Source organism: Phyllobates terribilis, unplaced genomic scaffold (assembly GCF_046119375.1).
Source record: "Phyllobates terribilis strain yellow unplaced genomic scaffold, ASM4611937v1 Scaffold_5__5_contigs__length_657084704, whole genome shotgun sequence".
Taxonomy (NCBI): Eukaryota; Metazoa; Chordata; class Amphibia; order Anura; family Dendrobatidae; genus Phyllobates; species Phyllobates terribilis.
Window position 1 is genome coordinate 22,038,989 of NW_027362765.1, and position 19,385 is coordinate 22,058,373.

The 19,385-nt window shown below is 44.8% G+C and overlaps 3 protein-coding genes across 3 annotated transcripts in view; all 3 read left to right on the top strand.

The window, feature by feature from the left end:
- Positions 1-19,385, top strand: part of LOC141271386 (uncharacterized) — an 83,172-nt gene that overhangs the window by 51,558 nt on the left and 12,229 nt on the right. The window lies entirely within an intron of this gene.
- The window catches only part of LOC141270519 (uncharacterized), a 248,884-nt gene continuing 236,902 nt past the window's right edge, over positions 7,404-19,385 (top strand). Inside the window, exon 1 of the mRNA XM_073680547.1 lies at positions 7,404-7,468. The gene's annotated coding sequence lies outside the window, so the exon portion shown is untranslated. The remainder of the gene's footprint in view (positions 7,469-19,385) is intronic.
- The window catches only part of LOC141270535 (uncharacterized), a 176,368-nt gene continuing 164,386 nt past the window's right edge, over positions 7,404-19,385 (top strand). Inside the window, exon 1 of the mRNA XM_073680583.1 lies at positions 7,404-7,468. The gene's annotated coding sequence lies outside the window, so the exon portion shown is untranslated. The remainder of the gene's footprint in view (positions 7,469-19,385) is intronic.

Here is a 19,385-nt window from a genome sequence, read left to right on the forward strand (position 1 = left end):
GTTCCTCATTCTGGCCCCAAACAGTAAAAGTCCCACAGTCTTCCCTTCGTGTCCCTTGTCCAGCCGCGTCCCCCTGTGCCCCTTGTTCACCCTGAGTAGTGCCAAAGAATAACGTCTAGGGAGGGACGGTGGGTTGAAGGACTTTGCAAAGATATTGACAGATGACCATGTTGCTGCTCTGCAGATCTGCTCTACGGATGCACTAGCCTTCTCAGCCCTGGAGACAGACATAGCTCTTGAGGAATGATCTTTTAGTGATTCTGAAGGAGATAAATCTTGGCTCTTGTATGCTTCACAGATTGTTTTCTTTATCCAATTTGCTAGCGTTTTTTTTTTTTAGATCTTCCCTTTTGTTGGGCCCCCCATATTACACAAATAGATTCTGATCCTTTCTCCAGGTTCAAGTTTGACGTAAGTAAAAGAGAATGATCCTCCTGACATCTAGAGTATGGATTTCTTCATCACTGCTATTTGACGGATTCTGACAAAAAGAAGGAAGGATTATGGCTTGAGACATATGAAAGTCTGTTGTGACTTAGTAGAATCGAAGGCTCCAGCTGCAGAACTATCCTATATTCTAGGATCTTCAGTTAGGGTGATAGATCTCTGATAGAAAGTGCTTGGATTTCACTCACTCTTCTAGCCATTGTTATGGCTACTATGAATGCTGCTTTCCATGACAGCTTATCTATATGCATTTCAGACATTGGTTCAAAGAGCTGCATAGTGAGACCCTCAAGTACAGTATTCAGATCCCAAGCTGGGACTGTTCTTGTAGGATTTATTTGAGAGGCAGCTGTCATGAATCTTTTTATCCATCTGTGCTGTGCCAGGTTCTTATCAACATAGGAGCTCAAAGCCGATACCTGGACCTTGGGGGTACTTGGTCTTAAGCCCTTAGACAGGCCTTCTTGCAGAAAATCCGGTATTTTGGCCATGTCTGGATGGAAAGAATCTAATGGATGGGACCCATGCCATAGTCTGAAGATCTTCCAGAGTTTAGCATAAATGTTGTTTGTAACCTGTTTTCTGCTTTTCTGAAGGGTATGGATTACATCCTCCGAAAGGCCTCTGGCTCTTAAGATGGCGGCTTCAGAAGCTATGCCGCTAGACATACGTTCTGGGGGGTCGGTTGGTAGATCGGACCCTGGTGCAACAGGTCGTGGACCAGAGGGAGAACCAGCGGACCTTCTACCTTCCGGCTGTTGACATGGTCTTGACACCTTTTTCTCTGATCTTCTGCACTGTTTTCGGCAGTAAGGGAACTGGAGGGAACGCATAAGCGAGTCTGACCATTCAAGGGTGGGCGAATGCATCTACCCCCGCTGAAGAGCTCTTGGGATCCAGGGAAAAGAATGTTTTTACTTTTGCATTCTGATGGTTTGAAAATAGATTCACCTCTGGATAACCCCATTTCTGCACAATTATGTGGAATATTTCTGTGTTCAGACTCCATTCTCCAGGATGTATATCTCTTCTGCTCAGAAAATATTGTTGTCGGAGCCTCTTAAGTGGAGAGCTGACAAGGACAGGAGGTGATGTTCTGCCCAAGCGAAGATTCTCGCTGAGACAAGCTGCAGATTCTTGTATCTTGTACTTCCCTGGTGTCTCAGGTGGGCCACTGTAGTGATGTTGTCTGAATACACCTTGACATGGGTCCCTTGAAGTAGAGATTTTGCTGCCTTGAGGGACTCATCCACCTTTAGTTCTCTGAGGTTTGACTGGCAATCTTCTGAGGCCAGGTTCCATTAAAAGCCACCTGGGAGATTATTGCTCCCCACCCTCTCTTGCTGGCATCCGTCCTTACTGGTATCAGTGGTTGCTTAATCAATGATGTTCCTTTTGCTAATTTTTCCGGTCATAGTCACCAATTTAGGTTTTGTTTTTACATGATACGGCAGGCGGATTCTGTTGGTGAGAGAACATGGTGATCTGTCCCAGCGGTAAAGAATATAGTTTTGTAGAACTTTTGTATGGGCCTGAGCCCAGGGCACGGCATGAATGCCGGATGTCATGGACCCTAGGATTGACATAGCAAATTTTATTGAGGCCATATTTCGATTCTTCAGAGCATCAACCTTTGATCTTAATTTTATTTGTTTTTGCTTTGGTAAAAACTAAGTCTGCTGTTGGGAATCTAGGAGAATTCAAAGGAAAGTCTTTCTGGTGGAAGGACTTCGCTCAAATTTCTCTCGATTCACTAGCCATCCCAAGGGTATGTGCACACGGTCAGTAGCCGTGTGTTATTTCTAGAAATTTCATGTCCACTATGCGTCTCTGGTCTCCTACGGATCACCTGAGGAAACTGACATGCGGCGCATCTTTCAGACCCCCATCATTTGAATTTCTCTTGTGGGTCTGCCAGTGGACTTTCCCCATAGACTAACCTCTATGAGGAAAGTTTGATTGTGAAAAAAAAAAATGGTGCCACTCATTTGCATAAAGGAGGGCAGAAGCCGAGTGGCTATTCTGCAGTGTTGGGGCCGCAGGTGGCTACTGACAGTGTGCACATAAACTAAGGATTCCAGAATCTGAAGGGTCAATTGCAGGTGTTTTTCCAGCAGTGGAACAGAGGGAGCCATTACTAAGAAATCGCCTAAGCAGGGGACGATACTGATGTCTTGTCTTCTTATAAATGCTACCACTTTTGCCATGAGCTTTGTGAAAAGTGGAGGCGCTGACGAAATCCCAAAGGGTAGGACCTTGAACTGATAATGGTGAATCTCTTGCCTCTGTTTTACTGCAAACCTGAGAAATTTCCTGTAGGCAAGATGAATTGGCAATGCCTCCTGAAGGTCTATAGTTGACATGACGAAATTCTTGCCAGTTAGAGGAATCGTGGATTTTATAGATTCCATCTTGAATCTTTTGTACCTGACATATTGATTTAGACGTTTTAGATTGAGAAATATTCTGTAGGCTCCTAATGTTTTTTTTATTTTTTTATCAGAAATAAACGAGAGTAGTGACTTCTGCCCCGTTCTCTGCATGGTACTGGTGATATTAGATATTAATCCTGATTCTTGCAGATCATGAAGACCAGATATTAGGATGTTCTGTAATTTTGGAGATGACAAAGCCGTTATCTCTAGTCTCTGTGGAGGATAAGATGCAAAGTCGATTTTTGCTCCCATGCCAACTGATTCTAGAATTTTCAAGTCTGAAGATATCTCTTGTCATTGTGGAAGAAATTTTGCAATTCTGCCTCCCACGTGCCTGGCGTCATTGCCTCTCTTGTCCCGTGTTCTGGAAAACATTCTTTCCTCTTCCACCCATGGGATAACTCCAGCAACCAGATTTACCTTTCCCTTTGTACTGTAGGGTTTGTTGATGTGATGGATGAAAGGACCTTTTCTTAAAATTCTTAGGCTCTGATAGCGACTTCTTTTTATCCGATGCCTTTTCTAACAGATCATCCAAGGCAGATCTGAATACATATTCCCCTTTAAAGGGGATGGAGCAAAGTTTGGACTTGGAAACATTATCCCCACTCCACATTTTCAACCAGAGCACTCTTCTCGCTAAATTAGACAGGACCGAAGATCTTGCTGCAATCCTGGCCAAGTCCACTGAAGCGTCTGTCAGAAAACCTGTGGCTTTTTTAAGTAAAGGCTGAGATGTAAGTAGGTCTTCCCTAGGAGTACCCTTCCAGCTTTTTAGCCACTTTTCGCATCTACTTTCGTAATCTCAGGCCAGGATTTGATTATATTTTGATCTATGGGAAACTTATCCTTCATCTCTCTGGAAATGCCCAACCTTTTCTCAGGAAGCTCCCATTCATCCATTATTAAGCTCTGAATATTATCTTGAACGATGAATACTAATTTCATTTTTGATTTTAATCCTCCCAACATTTTGTCTTGAACTGTTTGAGTTTTCTTCTCTTCCTCCACCTGCATAGTATCTCACTCGGCCTACAACAATTCTTCTATATTCTCAGAGGAAAAGTAATATTTTTTATCTTCCTCTACATCCTGATTTGTGCTTAGTTCACTTTCCTTTAACCATTCGTCTACAATAGAAACACTTTCTTCTGAGTCAGAAGTATCCCTGGGGTTGTACTTCCTCTTTTTTTACTGGTGATGGACCGCTACCACTAGATTCTTGAGATGATTGTGAGAAGGAGACCAGGGAGGATTGTATCTCCTGCCAAAACATTCCCCTTACTTCTTCCATAAGGGAAGGTTGTTCCTCTTTTACAATCTTTTCTGTACACTTCTAGCATAGAGGCTTTTTATGGGCAGAAGCGAGCTTTTTACTACAGATGGCACATTTGCAGACTGTAGTTTTCTCTCTCACTCTCGGTGCAGGATCCTTGTCTCCCTAAAAGAAAAAAAATAAAGAAAGGGAGAGCTTAAATATGGATCCTGATCAGAGATTGGGACTTTACCCATACCAGCTATACTTACAGGGCCTGGGTTTGCGATGGGCTCTGCAGATGCAGATCTAAGGGAGCTTGCACCTTCCATAGTCAAAAGATATTTTCTTCTACCTTAACGTGTCTTCCCATCAGGGTCTTTTATAGGTTGAGACCGTGATCCAGCGCCTCTTCCACTAATCAGATGAAAGATTTCTCCTTTTTCCATGCAGAAAATCCTGGTTTCATTTTCAAATTTCCCGCCGCGGCGCCATGCATTCTACACTGGAGTGCACCCAGAAGTGACGTAGCGCAAGTGAACTTGGGACTTTTGGCGCCTCCTGCATGCGCGCCACATGCTGCCATGGAGGGCCGGAGGAAACAGCAGCTGAGGAGCTGCTGGAGGCTCCAGCCTCTGACCCCACTCAGCTTTACCATCAGGTGCAGGACAATGGGGAGGTCCCGCTCCGGACGGAACAGGAGCTGTCAGAGGAGGAACGAAGCACAATCGACCTCTGCAGCCCGGCTTCCAGGTACTTTGCAGGGAGACTGCTCGCTGTCCATAGCACATTCCAGATAACCTCTTCATTCCTTAGGGATAGGAAAAACACTGAGGATATAAGGTGAGAAGAGGCTATTTAACCTCTTGTGTTTCCTGTCCATAATTAGGATGGGGAGGCAACCTCCTATGGTGCTGTCGTGGAGGGGATTGGAGAAAAAAAAATGTTTTAAAAAAATATATAAAAGTTCAAATCACCCTTTTGCCCCATTCAAAATAAAACCATAAAAAAATACACATTTGGCATCGCCACGTTCAGAATCGCTCATTCTATCAAAATATAAAAACAATCCGATCTGTAAACGGCATAATGAGAAAAAAAAATGCCAGAATTACTTTTTTTTGCAATAATGGTGATGAAAACATTGTATCTATCCCAAAATGGTATCAATAAAAGCATCACCTCTGAGCGCAAAAAATGAGCTATCAATCAGCCCCAGATCCCAAAAAATAGAGACGCTGCGGGTCTCGGAAAATTTACTTTTTTTTTTCTTACAAACTTTTGGATTTTGTTTTCACCACTCAAATAAAAAAAGAACCTATACATGTTTGGTGTCTTCAAACTTGTAATGACCTGGAGAATAATAATGGCAGGTCAGTTTTAGCATTCAGTGAACGTGGTAAAAAAAAAACTGTGGAATTGCACTTTCACCACACTTGAATTTTTTTTCCCGGTTTTCTAGTACACGATATGGTAAAACCAGTGATGTCGTTGAAAAGTAAAATTTGTCCCTCAAAAAATAAGCCCTCACAAATGGAGGGACTGGAAATGGAGGGACTGATGTGTTATGGTCCATGAAAACAGACTGGGGATGATACACTACATGCCCGTCTCCGCTCCATACTGGTGATATACACATGCCCAGCTATATTCAGTACACATCGTACACACACCCGACTCTTCTGTATATATGGCTACATTCCATGTACCACTTTGTACACATACACATGGCTCAAAAAACGCAGACAGACAAGGCTCTGCTCTGTACACACCTGGCTGTGCTCCGTACATGTCATACACAGACCCGGCTCCTCTCTGAACACAACTCTTTACACACATACACACCGACCTGGCTGTGCTGTAAACGTCAACCACATACCTGACTCCGTTCAGTACATGGCACACACACCTCTGACGCCACTCGATATACACACCCACTTCTGCTCAGTACTCGTCATACGCACACCAAACTCCACAAATGCAAATGCATGCAAACCCAGCTCCTCTCTGAACACATCATACACAGGTTTGGCTCCTCTTCATACCTGGCTCCAGTCCATACACATGCACTCAGACCCGGCTTTGCTCTGTAAACGTTGTACACACAACCGGCTCTGCTCCTTAAATGTCGTATACACACCAAAATCTGTTCCATACACGCCACCTAGCTACAATCCATATACACATACAGTTCCGCTCCGTACACACGCAGTTCCGCTCCATACACCTCGTACACACACCGCTCCTCTCTGTACGCCTCATACACACATGGCTCCGCTACGTACCCCTTGTACACACACGGCTCCGCTACGTACACACGCAGCACCGCTCCATACACCTCGTACACACGGCTACGCTCCGTACACCTCGTACACACACGGCTCCGCATGCCTCGTACACGCGCGGCTACGCTCCCTACGCCTCGTACACGCGCGGCCCCGCTCCCTACGCCTCGTACACGCGCGGCCCCGCTCCCTACGCCTCGTACACGCGCGGCTCCGCTCCCTACGCCTCGTACACGCGCGGCTCCGCTCCCTACGCCTCGTACACGCGCGGCTCCGCTCCCTACGCCTCGTACACGCGCGGCTCCGCTCCCTACGCCTCGTACACGCGCGGATCCGCTCCCTACGCCTCGTACACGCGCGGATCCGCTCCGTACGCCTCGTACACGCGCGGATCCGCTCCGTACGCCTCGTACACGCGCGGATCCGCTCCGTACGCCTCGTACACGCGCGGATCCGCTCCGTACGCCTCGTACACGCACGGATCCGCTCCGTACGCCTCGTACACGCGCGGATCCGCTCCGTACGCCTCGTACACGCGCGGATCCGCTCCGTACGCCTCGTACACGCGCGGATCCGCTCAGTACGCCTCGTACACGCGCGGCTCCGCTCCGTACACCTCGTATACGCGCGGCTCCGCTCAGTACACCTCGTACACGCGCGGCTCTGCTGAGTACACCTCGTACACACGCGGCTCTGCTCCGTACGCCTCGTACACGCGCGGATCCGCTCCGTACACCTCGTATACGCGCGGCTCCGCTCAGTACACCTCGTACACGCGCGGCTCTGCTCCGTACACCTCGTACACACGCGGCTCCGCTCGGTACACCTTGTACACGCGCGGCTCTGCTACATCCACACTGTAAACCCCTCCTGACCCCACACATAACCTTCCCCTCATCCAGCACCATGACAACCAGCACAGCAGAGTCCTGCATCCACTGAGGCCCCTGATCATGTGACCCCTGACTCCTCCCCTCCTGTGACCTCATCACAGGTCCTGTGCGCACAGAGCAGCCATATATGTGGTGGCGGCTCTGCAGGTGGAGGTATGTGGAGATCCCCCGTTATTATAAGGATCAGCCGTTATTCACATTTGTTGGACTGTTTTTCGTGTGCAGCACACATAACAAATCTTGTGATTCATGTTTTATCAATCGACATGATGAAAAAAGTGTCTCCTAAAAAGACTGTGTACAATGCACGGTTCACAGATATTCTGTATTCGCGGCTTCTTTCAGTCGCCCAGACTGGTCTCGTAAAATAAACACAGAGGTGTCTGTCAGGCCTCACTAGGGTGCAGTTATCCGGACCCCTCAGCCTCACTGACTGATCCTTCTAGGTGTTTTCCTTGAATTCCAAAAACACAAATCTATTTTTGCAGTCACCCTGAGGCCATGGCCCCACTATCAGTATTCGGTCAGTATTTTTTCTCAGGAGTGGGTGATAAATGCAGAATTGGTGACTTGTTTCTATTATACCTTTTCTCTGATTGGTACTGACCTGGTTTTGGCTGCTACTCCTGAGAAAAATTACTGACCAAATAGTGATAGTGGGACCATGGCATTAGTCGTAGAAAAATTTCATTCTGCTCATTTGGATTTTTGGGTCTTTAATTCAAATCATGCAGATCCTCTAGGAAGTTGAGATGCCTATAAAGCAACTATTAATGGTGACTTTATCCATGGAGTGGCTGTGTATTGAAGAGATTAAAGGGAATCTGTCACCCCCTGGGAGTTATCAGACCTCTACTATGGGCACACAGGGTATAGAAAAGTAATTCTATACATACCTGTATGGCCTATAGCAGAGGTTTGATTGCAGAGAAATCTGTTTTTATAAACTCAGTTTTTCACAGGCTTGGCGTCCAGGGGACTCCAACAAATCCCCGCTTATGTGTTTATTAATCCCCCAAATCCCTGCCTATATGCTTAATTATCATATTGCCCCCCATGTGACGTGCACTGTGCTCCCTCTTGTGCCGGGCATGGGCAAAGCGTCGCTCACATAGAGCTAGCTTTGCTTCATCCCGGCCCCCTCTGCCTGTGCACTGCGCTGCAGGGTTCTATTGCACAGGCGCCGGGAAGTGACAGTCACTCCCTGGCGCCTGCATAATAGAAACCTTCGGAGCAGTGCACAGGCAGAGGGGGCCGGGATAAAGCAAAGCGCACTCTATGTGAGCGTCGCTTTGCACATGCCCGAGAAGTCAGGGAGCACAGTTGACGTGCAGGAGAGGGGGGGGGGGGATATGCTAATTAAGCATATAGGTAGGGATTTGGGGGATTAATAAACACATAGGCCAAGCCTTTGAAAAACAGCATTTATAAAAACAGATTTCTCTGCTATCAAACCTCTACTATGGGCCATACAGGTATGTATAGATATACTTTTCTATACCCTGTATGACTATAAAAGAGGTCTGATAACTCCTAAGTCGTGACAGATTCCCTTTAAGGAGATTTAATACGGCGGGAATTTGGTCTGACAAAACACAAAAAATCTGCTGAGCAGACGTATATTGCTGACCTTACTGATCTAAATACAGTGGGTATGGAAATAATTCAGACCCCTTTAAATTTTTCACTCTTTGTTTCATTGCAGACATTTGGTAAATTCTAAAAAGTTCATTTTTTTCTCATTAAAGTACACTCTGCACCCCATCTTGACTGAAAAAAAAACAGAAATGTAGAAATTTTTGCAAATTTATTAAAAAAGAAAAACTGAAATATCACATGGTCATAGGTATTCAGACCCTTTGCTTAGACACTCAAATTTAAGTCACATGCTGTCGATTTCCTTGTAACATAGTTACATAGTTTTTAAGGTTGAAGGAAGACTACGTCCATCTAGTTCAACCCATAGCCTAACATGTTGATCCAGAGGAAGGCAAAAAAAAACATGTGGCAAGCATTAAGCTCCACATTGGGGAAAAAAATTCCTTCCCGACTCCATACGACAATCAGACTAGTTCCCTGGATCAACGCCCTATCAAGGAATCTAGTATATATAACCTGTAATATTATACTCTTCAAGAAAGGCATCCATGCCCTTCTTAAATTTTAATAGTGAATCACTCATTACATCATGTGGCAGACAGTTCCATAGTCTCACTGCTCTTACAGTAAAGAATCCCTGTCTGTGATTATGATTAAACCTTCTTTCCTCCAGACATAGAAGATGCCCCCTTGTCCGTGTCTCTGGCCTCAGAGTAAAAAGATCAGTAGAAAGATCTTTGTACTGTCCCCTCATATACTTGTACATAGTAATAAGATCACCCCTAAGCCTTCTTTTTTCCACACTAAATAACCCCAAGTGTAATAACCTGTCTTGGTATTGCAGACCCACCAGTCCTCTAATAACCTTGGTCGCTCTTCTCTGCACCCTCTCTAGTTCAGCTATGTCTTTCTTATACACCGGAGACCAAAACTGTACACAATATTCTAAGTGTGGTCGCACTAATGACTTGTATAGAGGTAAAATTATGTTCTCCTCATGAGCATCTATGCCTCTTTTAATGCATCCCATTATTTTATTTGCCTTTGCAGCAGCTGCCTGACACTGGCCACTAAACGTGAGCTTGTCGTCCACCAATACACCCAGGACTTTTTCAGTTACAGTTTTGCCCAGTGTTTTACAATTAAGCATATAATTATACATTTTATTTCCTCTGCCCAAGTGCATTACTTACATTTATCCCCATTAAAGCTCATTTGCCATTTATCAGCCCAAGCTTCTAGTTTACATAGATCCTCCTGTAATATAAAATTGTCGTCCTCTGTATTGATTACCCTGCAGAGTTTAGTGTCATCTGCAAATATTGAAATATTACTCTGTATGCCCCCTACAAGGTCATTAATAAATATGTTAAAAAGAAGGGGGCCCAATACTGACCCCTGTGGTACCCCACTGTTAACTGAGACCCAGTCTGAGTGTTTTCCATTAATAACCACCCTTTGTTTCCTATCACTGAGCCAATTCTTAACCCACATACATATATTTTACCCTATCCCCATTGTTCTCATTTTATGTATCAACCTTTTGTGTGGAAACGTATCAAAAGCTTTTGAAAAGTCCATATACACAACATCCACTGCATTTCCTTGGTCCAGTCCAGAACTTGCCTCCTCATAAAAACTGATCAGATTAGTTTGACAGGAACGGTCCCTCGTAAACCCATGTTGATATTGGGTCATGAGGTTATTCTTCTTCAGATACTCTATTATAGCATCTCTTAGGAAACCCTCCAGGATTTTACCCACAGTAGAAGTTAAGCTTACTGGCCTATAATTTCCAAGTTCAGTTTTTGTCCCATTTTTGAATATTGGCACCACATTTGCTATACGCCAGTCCTGTGGTACAGACCCTGTTATTATGGAATCTTTAAAGATTAAAAATAATGGTCTATATATGATGTTACTTAATTCCTGCAGTACTAGCGGGTGTATCCCATCCGGGCCCAGGGATTTGTCAACTTTAGTGATTTTTAGACGCCGCCGTACTTCCTGCTGGGTTAAGCAAGTGACATTTACTGGAGAATTTTTGTTATCACTAATCATGTTTTCTGTCATGCGATTTTCTTGTGTAAATACGGTTGAAAAAAAATCATTTAGCATATTGGCTTTTTCCTCATCCTCATCCACCATTTCACCCAGACTATTTTTAAGGGGGCCAACACTATCATTTTTTAGTTTTGTACTATTTATCTATTTAAAGAATATTTTGGGGTTATTTTTACTTTCTCTGGCAATGATTCTCTCTGTCTCAATCTTTGCTGCCTTGATTTGTTTTTTACATAATTTATTTAATTTTCTATATTTATTTAATGCCTCATCACTACCTACTTGCTTTAGTTCTCTAAATGCTTTCTTTTTGTCACTTATTGCGCCCCTTATAGCTCTATTTAGCCATAGTGGTTTCCTCCTATTTCTAGCACGCTTATTCCCAAAGTGTTTATATTGTGCACTGGTCCTATTCAGGATGTTAATAAATGTCTCCCATTTGCTTTGTGTAGCTTTATGTCTCAGGATATCGTCCCAGTTTATTGCATTAAGATCATCTCTCAACCGTTGGAAATTTGCCTTCCTGAAGTTTAGTGTCCTTGTAACCCCCTCTACTACACATCTTATTAAAGGTTACATGAAAAATTATTATTTTGTGATAACTATTACCCAAGTGACCCCCAACTCGTATATTTGATATGCGGTCTGGCCTATTGGTTAATATTAGGTCTAGCAGTGCCCCCCTTCTTGTTGGGTCCTGAACCAGTTGTGAAAGGTAATTGTCTCTCATAGTTGTCAAAAACCTATTACCTTTGCTTGAACTTCATGTTTCTGTCCCCCAATGTATTTCAGGGTAGTTGAAGTCTCCCATAATAATGACTTCTCCTTGAGTCGCTGCTTCATCTATTTGCTTTACGAGGATATTCTCCGCTACTTCCATTATTTTTGGAGACTTATAACAAACCCCTATCAGTAATTTATTATTTTTTCCCCCCTCCCCTTATCTCCACCCACAGGGACTCTACATTTTCATTAGATTCACATATATCCTCCCGCAAGACGGGTTTTAAGGATGATTTTACATATAAACACCCCCCCCCCCTCGCTTGTTTGTACGGTCATTTCTGAACAGACTATAGCCCTGTAAATTAACTGCCCAGTCATGGCTCTCGTCCAGCCACGTCTCAGATATCCCTTCCATGTCATAATTATTTTCCAACAAAATTAATTCTAATTCGTCCATTTTGTTGGTGAGGCTTCTGGCATTAGTGTACATGCATTTTATGTATCTCTCTGTACCTCTATTCCTTCTTACTATATTAACTGTTCTAACCCCACCCCCAATTTCTTTATTTGTGCCCAGGTCACTATCTGCACTATCTTCCCCACCTATAAAATGAATACCCTCCCCCCAATCCCTAGTTTAAACACTCCTCCAACCTAGCCATTTTCTCCCCCAGCACAGCTGCACCCTCCCCATTGAGGTGCAGCCGGTCCCTAGCGTAGAGTCTGTAGCCAACTGAGAAGTCGGCCCAGTTCTCCAGGAACCCAAATCCCTCCTTCCTACACCAGTTCTTGAGCCACTTATTTATCTCTCTAATCTCCCGTTGTCTCTCTGGCGTGGCACGTGGTACCAGTAGTATTTCAGAGAATACCACCTTGGAGGTCCTTGCTTTCAGCTTGCAGCCTAATTCCCTGAAATCATCTTTAAGGACCTTCCACCTACCTCTAACTTTGTCATTTGTGCCAATGTGCACCACGACCGCTGGGTCCTCACCAGCCCCTCCCAGTAATCTGTCAACCCGATCAGCGATGTGCCGGACTCGAGCGCCAGGTAGGCAGCACACTGTACGGCGATCCCTGTCTTTGTGACAGATTGCCCTATCTGTTCCCCTAATAATTGAGTCCCCCACTACCAGCACCTGCCTGGCCTGCCCTGCTCTCCTATTTCCCTCTTTACTGAAGCTGACACTCCTCCGGCTTTCAGGGGACATGCCTTGCTGCAGCAGTGCTACCCCTGTACCGTCACTCCCCTCATCTGCCAGCTTTGCAAACTTATTGGGGTGTGCCAGATCAGGACTAGCCTCCCTGGCACTCTTCCCTCTACCCCTCCTTCTAACTGTCACCCAACTAGCAGCCTCACTGACCTGCAGCTCCCGACTACCACCCTCCCCCACATCTACCCCAGTGAGCTGCTGCTCAGTGAGCAGCAAACTCCTTTCCATATTGTCAATGGATCTGTGTTGCCAGTTGCTCATTTAGATCCAGTACCTCGGCTTCAAACGCACAATGTGCACACATCTCGCGCAGCAGTAAGCAACCCCGACCGGCTGTTCAAGGAATGCATACATGTGGCAAGATGTACACTGGATAGCATTGTCAATAAAGGAGCTCATTTCCTAATGGGGATTGCAATAGACAGAATGTTAAGTAAAAAGAAAAGTAAAGAATTAATACAATACAGACAGCAATTCAGTCCAAAGTCCTCCCTGCCAAACTCCCTGAATCCAAGTCACTGAAAAACAAATCACACACTTACTTTCATTCGCACTTACGCTCCGGTCATACTCGGCTCGTTCACACTCGCAAACTAAGAGATTTAAAGAGTTTTTTTTTCCCTTTTCCAGCAATGCACCCTACAGCTCAATGCACTTCCAAAGATCCTCCTTGAGATGGTTCTACTCCTTCATTGGAGTCCAGCTATGTTTAATTAAACTGATAAGACTTTAATCTGTCTATATAAGACCTCACAGCTCACAGTGCATGTCAGACCAAATGAGAATCATGAGCTCAAAGGAACTGCCTAAGGAGCTCAGAGACAGAATTGTGGCAAGGCACAGATCTGGCCAAGGTTACAAAAGAATTTCTGCATTACTCAAGGTTCCTAAGAGCACAGTGGCCTCCATAATCCTTAAAAGGAAGAAGTTTGGGATCACCAGAAGTCTTCCTAGACCAGGCCGTCCAGCCAAACTGAGCAATCGTGGGAGAAGAACCTTGGTGAGAGAGGTAAAGAAGAAAACCAAGATCACTGTGGCTGAGCTCCAGAGATGCAGTAGGGGGGATGAGAGAAAGTTCCACAGCTCCACAAAGTCAACTATCGCTGCAGCCCTCCACTAGTCTGGCCTTTATGGCAGAGTGGCCCGACGGAAGCCTCTCCTCAATGCAAGACATATGAAAGCCTGCATAGAGTTTGCTCAAAAACACATGAAGGACTCCCAGACTATGAGAAATAAGATTCTCTGGTCTGATGAGATGAAGATAGAACTTTTTGGTGATAATTCTAAGCGGTATGTGTGGAGAAAACCAGGCACTGCTCATCACCTGCCCAGTAGAATCCCAACAGTGAAACATGGTGGTGGCAGCATCATGCTATGGGGGTGTTTTTCAGCTGCAGGGACAAGACAACTGGTTGCAATTGAAGGAAACATGAATGCGGCCAAGTACAGAGATATCATGGATGAAAACCTCTTCCAGAGTGCTCTGGACCTCAGACTTTGCCGAAGGTTCACCTTCCAACAAGACAATGGCCTTAAGCACACAGCTAAAATAATAAAGGCGTGGCTTCAGAACAACTCTGTGACCATTCTTGACTGGCCCAGCCAGAGCCATGACCTAAACCCAATTGAGCGTCTCTGGAGAGACCTGAAAATGGCTGTCCACCAACGTTCACCATCCAACCTGACAGAACTGGAGAGGATCTGCAAGGACGAATGGCAGAGGATTCCCAAATCAAGGGTCTGAATACTTATGACCATGTGATATTTCAGTTTTTCTTTTTTAATAAATTTGCAAAAATTTCTACATTTCTGTTTTTTTCAGTCAAGATGGGGTGCAGAGTGTACTTTAATTACTTTTTAGAATTTATCAAATGGCTGCAATGAAACAGAGTGAAAAATTTAAAGGGGTCTGAATACTTTCCATATCCACTGTAGATATCTTTGGTACACATCCAAATTGTTGAATTGAGAATTGTTGGTAATAAATAATTGAAGGACTAGGAAATCGTTTCTACACACCAATGCGGCCATATTTGAATTAGGGGATAAAAATAGGAGGCTTTGGGAGTGTGGCCGAAAGTCGAGGTAGCTAGACATGTCTGAAAGAGCTCCAGGATCACGGAGCACAATCCGAGTATTTTAAGGGGGGGGACCGACCCTATCCATCCTCTGAACGACATCCCCCGGTTATAACTACAATGGAGGATCCGTTTGACCAATGTCCCAGCTCTCTCCTATATCGCCCCGAAGTGAGGCCTTCTTGGCAGCCTAAAGCCGGTTACTTTCCTGCCGACTGCCGCCATCTTCTATCCTGGGCTCGCACTTCTCGCCCTCCAGCGGTGTAACCCGGATGGATGGCGAGGAGCCGAGAGGGTGAGGACCCACCTGGTGACCTTCTACCTCTATCCACTTACCTTAGCACTACTAGTCAGCACGAACGCCAACGCCATCGAGGGGATCTGCACGGCTCCTCTTGACTGCATGCTATATACCGGTGGCGCCTTCATCTATCCTCCCGTGGGATGAAGTGACAGGGAAAATTCCGGCGGGTGTGGCGGTGTCACCTTCATCCGGTGCACCTCGAATTATACTGCAAGCCTTCCTGAGCACACATCCGAGGTGACACACAGGCAAAAATCATCCTGGATCTTTGTGGCCCCCAGGAATACCCTGGCAGAATTTTTCCTTTCTTGGCCTTGTTTCAGAGAATATGAATGATAACAAAAAAACGTTTTCTCCACTCATGGTTATTGGTTGGGTGAAGCCATTTATTGTCAAACTACTGTGTTTACTCTTTTTAACTCTTAATGACAACCAAAAACATTCAAATGACCCTGATCAAAAGTTCACATATCCTGGTGATTTTGACCTGATAACATGCACAGAATTTGACACACTGAGTTTGAATGGCTACTAAAGGTAACATCCTCACCTGTGACCTGTGTGCTTCTAATCAGTGTGTGTGCATAAAAGCTGAGTAAGTTTCTGGGATCCAGACAGACTTTTACATCTTTCATCCAGCCACTGACGTTTCTGGATTGTGAGTCATGGGGAAAGCAAAGAATTGTCAACGGATCTACGGGAAAAGGTAGTTGAACTGTATAACACAGGAAAGGGATACAAAACGATATCCAAGGAGTTCATAATGCCAGTCAGCAGCGTTCAAACTGGGATTAACAAATGGAAAATCAGGGGCTCTGTAAAAACCAAACCACGGTCAGATTGACCAACAAAAATTTCGGCCACAACTGCCAGGAAAATTGTTCGGGATGCAAAGAAAGATCCACAAATAGCATCAGCTGAAATTCAGGACTCTCTGAAAACTAGCTGTGTGGCTGTTTCAAGATGCACAATAAGGAGGCACTGCATGGTCGAGTCACCAGAAGAAAGCCATTACTGCGCAAATGCCACAAAGTATCTCGCCTACAATATGCCAAACAGCACAGAGACAAGCCTCAAAACTTCTGGAACAAGGTAATTTGGAGTGATGAGACCAAAATTTTACTTTTTGGCCACAACCATAAACATTACATTTGGAGAGAGATCAACAAGGCCTATAATGAAAGGAACGCATTCCTACAGTAAAGCACAGAGGTGGATCGCTGATGTTTTGGGGATGTGTGAGCTATAAAGGCACAGGAAACTTGGTAAAAGTTGAAGGAAAGATGAATGCAGCACCTTATCAGCAAATACTGGAGGCAAATTTGCACTCATCAACCCGGAAGCTGCGCATGGGACGTTCCAACATGACAACGATCCAAAACACAAGGCCAAGTCGACCTGACATTGGCTACAGCAGAACAAAGTGTTGATTCTGGAGTGGCTATCTCAGTCTCCTGACCTCAATATCATTGAGCCACTCTGAGGAGATCTGAAGTGCACAGTTCATGCTAGACAGCCCAGGAATTTACCGAAACTGGAGGCTTTTTGCCAAGAAGAATGGGCAGCTTTACCATCTGAGAAAATAAAGAACCTCATCCACAACTACCACAAAAGACTTCAAGCTGTCATTGATGCTAGAGGGGCCAATGCACGGTATTAAAAACTGGGGTATGTGCACTTTTGATCAGGGTCATTTGGATGTTTTTGGTTGTCATTAACATTTAGAAAGAGAAAACACAGTAGTTTGACAATAAATGGCTTCACCCAACCAATAACCATGAGTGGAGAAAAAGTATTTTTGTTATCATTCATATTTTCTGAAACAAAGTCAAAGCAATCATTGCAGTCAAGCGTGTTCTCTGCTGCCATCCTATGGTCAAAGCAAACATTGCAACCAAGCATATTCTGTTTCTCTGCTGCCATCTTGTTGTCAAAGCAAACAACAGACTAGGCCTCCATGTGTGTGTGGAGTGCACGAAAAGTAGAAAATATCATTCTTGCTGCACAACTAAGTTACGGATGATAATCTCCAGCTCATCATAACTCTGCTGGCTGCCAATGTAGGCGCCATTAAAATATGAGACTGCCTGTTAAGGCGCCGATTATGTGAGACTTGTTCATTTTATTTAATATCTGAGCTACCTGCTCTTGGACAATTGATGAGATATTAGGCAATTATTGTTTCTTATCCCTCTACAGCTCACATTTATGGACCGTTACCTCCTCTGCAGCAGGCAAAAACAGCCATTGTCCTCCTGCCCTTCAATTTCACAGGACTCCTCCAAGATGGCAGTAGCTTCAGACTTGGGCGGTCAGAACTTATTTGCAGTGGACAGCGATGAACATGTCATCCCGCCTAAAACAAATAATTCATTTGTGTCGGGACTCCTCATCTCTGTTGTCTGAGGTTACTGCCAAACTTCTCCCCGAAATCACAGTTATAATCCAATCCACCCTTCACACGGCGCTGAAGGGGGAAGGGGTTGCAAGACAGGCAAGATGAACAGGCCGAACATCTATTCGAGCTGGAAACACGGATATCGACTATTTAGGACGACTCCACTAGCGACCATGCCAAACTATTGTCCCTAGCTCGGGATAATGCTACTCTGAGGGACCGCAGTGAATACCTCGAAAATCACTGACGCAGGAGCAACTTACGCATGGTAGGTGTACCAGAATCCTTTCAACAGGGTTCCCTAAAATCCATTTGTGAAAATGACATTCCAAGGGCCTTTCTACTAGAGGGCAAAAAAGTGGAGAGTTCACAGGGTTGGCCCCTCCATATCTTCGTCAAATAGCCATGACACACGCCAGCCACAGCAAGTCATTATGAAGTTTCTTGATTTCAATGACAAAACTGATATTATTTGGGCTTATAAACAACTGAGACAACCATTAGTCCTGCAGTGCCTCAAGATACTTTTGTTTGAAGATGCCTCCTTCAAGGTCATCAGGAAACGCAGAGCCTTCAGCACCATCTGTCCTAAACTATACAAGGAAAATATTCACTTACAATTACGTTATCCAGCTAAATTGAGGATAAAGGGTACTGATGGTTCATTCTCCACCTTTTATATCCCTGGATAAAGCCGAAGCTTTGTGCCCACGTAGCGTTTTTCAAGCGTTTTTGATGCGGAATTTCCGCAGCGGAAACGCTTGTAAAACGCTTGGTAACCCGCACCCCATGGTCCCCAAGGGGATTCCGCATGTTCTATGCACATGCTGCGGATTTTTCCGCAGCGTTTATGCTGCGTTCAAAAATCCGCAGCATGTCAATTAATTTTGCGTTTCCTCAAGCAGAATTGCCTTTGTCCAATGCATAAAAAACGCAAGGCAATTCCGCATGTGGAAAACGCGCGAAAAATGCGCGATAAACGCGTGCGGAATTCCGCATGCGTTTTTCCGGGAGAGGACTTGCAGAAATGAAGCAGAAATTTTCTGCTTCATTTATGCAACGTGGGCACATAGCCTTAGCCTTAGGCTATGTGCCCACGTTGCATTTATGAAGCAGAAAATTTCTGCTGCATAAATGCAAGTCCTCTCCCGGAAAAACGCATGCGGAATTCCGCACGCGTTTATCGCGCATTTTTCACGCGTTTATCACGCGTTTTCCACATGCGGAATTGCCTTGCGTTTTTTATGCATTGGACAAAGGCAATTCCGCTTGCGGAAACGCAAAATTAAATGACATGCTGCGGATTTTTGAACACGGCATAAACGCTGCGGAAAAATCCGCAGCATGTGCATAGAACTTGCGGAATCCCATTGGGGACCATGGGGTGCGGATTACCATGCGTTTTTCAAGCGTTTACGCTGCGGAAATTCCGCAGCATATACGCTTGAAAAATGCTACGTGGGCACACAGCCTTATACTTCTAGCAAAAAAACAAATTCTTAAATTCTGGTTCGAACCCTCTACTCTCTACCCCTGAATTACTAACCCAAATTAAACATTATATGAAGGTTGAAACAGTTGGCAATTTAGAGTTGCAAGCAGGAAACTTCCTGTGGAAACAATTTATCATAGTTCTGCTCTCAAGAGGAAAAAATAAGCACTTTTATCAATACTGCTTGGTACATCTTAA